At 32.0% G+C, this 3,617-nt stretch overlaps 1 long non-coding RNA gene across 1 annotated transcript; it reads right to left on the bottom strand.

The window, feature by feature from the left end:
* Positions 1 to 396: 396 nt before the first annotated feature.
* Positions 397 to 2,903, bottom strand: LOC118481092. The gene is made up of 2 exons (XR_004864354.1): positions 2,784 to 2,903; positions 397 to 687 (listed from the first exon to the last, which is right to left on the bottom strand). It is a non-coding gene; the product is annotated as an uncharacterized LOC118481092 (long non-coding RNA).
* Positions 2,904 to 3,617: the final 714 nt, after the last annotated feature.

Genomic DNA, 3,617 nt, shown 5'->3' with positions numbered 1-3,617 from the left:
ATACATTGACAATTTACATGTCTAGGCGTCAACATGATGTCCAACTAACATTTAGACACAAATTTAATAAAAGATTCATGGAAGAAAATTGAGGCATCAGTGCATCAACCTAATTGCAACTTAAATAATTTGACTTTTCTTTATCGTCAAAACTGATATTTATTAATCTTCCTTTAAAATCAAAACTTACTTTGATTTTATTTTCAAAACAAAAGTTAGTATTTTATTTATTTTGAAATATTAAAATTTTGTTTTTGGAAAAGGGAATGTAAAAAAATGATGGTTCTTATAGCAACGATTATCCTAAAAAAATAATTAAAGTGAAACTTTCTTGACTTTCCATTAAATCAGTATAGTCAAAACAATCTGATTTTTATTTTTCGTAGTAGAATATAATAAAGAATCAATTTTTTATTTATATAACACGAAATAATTAGTTTATTATCATAAATAATTTGATTATCAAAGGTCACTAAAATAACATTTGCAGCCATCTTAAAGAAAATTCAAGTTTCTTTTGACAGTTACGGTATTTAATTTTTCATAAATTAAAAAGACAACCATCCAAGAACGGGCACCCTGGAGATGATGTCATGGGACATGTCGTGTGTTGCGATGGGAATCCGGTTGGTATCGATTTGGCTCGTCATGGTACCTGTATGCTATTGACACGGTTGTGCACTTGGTCTAACAACCGGAAAAGAAAACCCAAAACTTAATAAAATCGTGATATGATCAAAAGATATTCAAACCAATTTTACATCGACCAGAAAACATAAAAATCAATATCAATAGCGAAAACTAAATGAATATCAAGAGCGGAAAACACAAAATGAATCTATGGTTCAATCCTTTATCATTTGTCGTACGGCTTTCAATGGAATTCATAAAGCGTTCTTTAATTTGTTTGTGGTTTATATGCTTGTATCTAAAGCAAAGCATGAGAGAGTACACTCTTCTCTCTCATATAAATCATACATTATCTAAAAAAACAATACATACCATGAAAGGGAAACATGAGAGGAAAATGAAGAAGCGAAGAAAACAAAATTCAATTTTAAATCGATGGTTTATTATAAATTATATACATACAAATGAAACTATTTTATAGAGTTTGGATTTTATACATGAAATTTATAGTAAATATAATTGATTTAAATATGCAGGAAAAACAATAAATAGTCCGGTTTGAAAATATCTATGGTTTTCAGATTTAAAGAATAAAAACTACACTACAAAAAAAAGATTAGCATCTATCTAAATATCAATGGTTTTCAGATTTAAAGGATAATAACTACACTATAAAAAAAAGAATATCAAATCATGAAGACATAAACATATCTTTTTCAAAAACCATGTATCGCCTCCGGTATTTTTCACAATCAGAAATCAGAATCCAGAGGACAACTTCATTCTCTATCTTCTCTCCCTAGATTATCTGCTACGTTCTTGAGTCTTGACTACGACTATCACAACCACCATCCAACACCAACCGCTACCGGCATAACCACCATCCATCACCGCCACCACCAAAATAACCATAGCAGATCCGACACGATTTCAGTCTCGATCCGGCGCCAATCATATCCGACACTTCGGTTTTCCGGCGAGAGATAGAGATATCTGATTTCCGGGAAAAGAGGATCGTCAGAATCTGTATTTTCTCTCATAACTTTTCTACCGATTCGACTAATTTTCGGTTCCGGCAGTAGCCGTGGTTTTGTGAAAATATCATCTCTCTCTTTCTGGATCCGACCTACGTCTCCGGCGAGATGGAAGTTGATTTTGAAAAAAAAAGGCGTTGGGTTGGTTTATATTTTGGTGATGAAAAACGTAACGTGGAGGGCAGGGAAAGAGAATGAAGAGGCGCGGTGGGTTGGTTTGTATTTTGGTGTCGGTCTCTTATTCATCATTGTTTTTATTGGTTGCGTAAGTTGGTTAGATTGGTGGTAGCCGTTATTGAAGCAGCATGATTTGTATAGACATAGAGAAATTAATATGAAATATGAAAAGAAACTTTTCTAACAGACGTGATTCTTAAACATAACAGACGTGACTTTTGGGTTGGGTTGGCGTTGGCTTAACATGTATGTTATGTGTTTATTAAATCAAAGTATTATTTAAGGGCGTCATGTGAAAAGACATGACTATTAAATTAATCTAACATACCCCAAGTTACTTTTTGTAGAGATATACAATTTTCACCTTCTATACCACAACTTTATCGCCCTAAGATTCATGTTTCCAATCTTGCCTTTCAGTAAATGTGTATAATCTAGTTTTGTTAACGTAGCCATACAACAATCAAGCATCACGTTAATAGAGCTAAAGATTTCACATAGATAATGATGTCAAAAGCTTCCAATTCTGTATAAATTAACAAATCAAGCAATCTACATATAAACCTAAACATATCATCATCCTCTTGAAATCATATCCATAATTACTCTCAAAACCTACATTCACATAACTCTTAACGAATTAACTTTCAATCAGGCATGTATTATCCGTAAATTTACACAAATCAAACACACACTAAACACTTTCGTAATTAAAAATCATTTCATAGATACGTGAATCGAACATTAAACAAACACGTCATAATTAATAATCAATTCATGAGATACATCTTAACCGAATTATCTGATTTTTTAATGATAACCACTTCAATCGTCGAGCAGACAAATCATTGATCAAATCGATGAGCAAATAATACACGAATTGAGTTGTAATTGATCTAGAAAAGCAAAATAAACAACGACGAGCAATTTGAAGATTATTACCTTATACGTTAAGAACCCTAATTTGTTCGGTGAAAGAGGATAGAAATTTGGGGAAGTCTGGAAGACTTTAAAAAGCAACCGTGCCTTTGACTTTTTGGACTCTGAGGTTATGTCATCAAGACTATAAACAAACTAAAAAAAAGTACAAGCGTGTGATTTAGTTGTAATTTTAGAATAATGATTTATAAAACGGTATTTTCAATGTTTTTCATATGTCTAAATAAATTTTGTGTTGTGCATGATCAAAATGTATGTTGTTTACTAAGTTTATAAAGGAAAGCATTTTACCTGTGGATTGGAGAAAATGCATTATCAACTTTCACATAAGTTTCAGCAATTCTAACAACCATTGTTTGTGATGTTTTTTTTTTAATTGAATGAATAATATATATTTAGAGAAAGTTCAAAATACAAGACCTCCTTATCATGCCAGGATACGCGACCAACAATATAACATGCGTAATAATGCAAATAACATGCGTAATTATGGTTAACCCAACCCATGCGTAATTATGCAAATAACGTACGACCTTAATTACTATCGTGCCACCGCGTTCAATTGAAGGCCTAAATTCGATCATATGTGCGATTAAGATGCTCACGTACGCATCGCACCACACGATAAGGTGATCTTGTACGTTAACCATCCTCTATATTATATATATGTGTGTGTGTGTTTTTAAATTAAATATATATATATATGTATATACGGTGGGAGTTGGCTACAAAGTCTATTTTTCCTACAAAGTGTAAAAAGTCATAAAACACCATAATGTCAACCATAAAACACACTCAGAACCCACAAATAACATAGTGGAGGTTATTAAAACACAA

This window comes from Helianthus annuus, chromosome 8, assembly GCF_002127325.2.
Source record: "Helianthus annuus cultivar XRQ/B chromosome 8, HanXRQr2.0-SUNRISE, whole genome shotgun sequence".
NCBI classification, from domain to species: domain Eukaryota; kingdom Viridiplantae; phylum Streptophyta; class Magnoliopsida; order Asterales; family Asteraceae; genus Helianthus; species Helianthus annuus.
The sequence above is the reverse complement of the archived record's forward strand: the minus strand, read 5'-3'. Positions and strand labels throughout refer to the sequence as shown.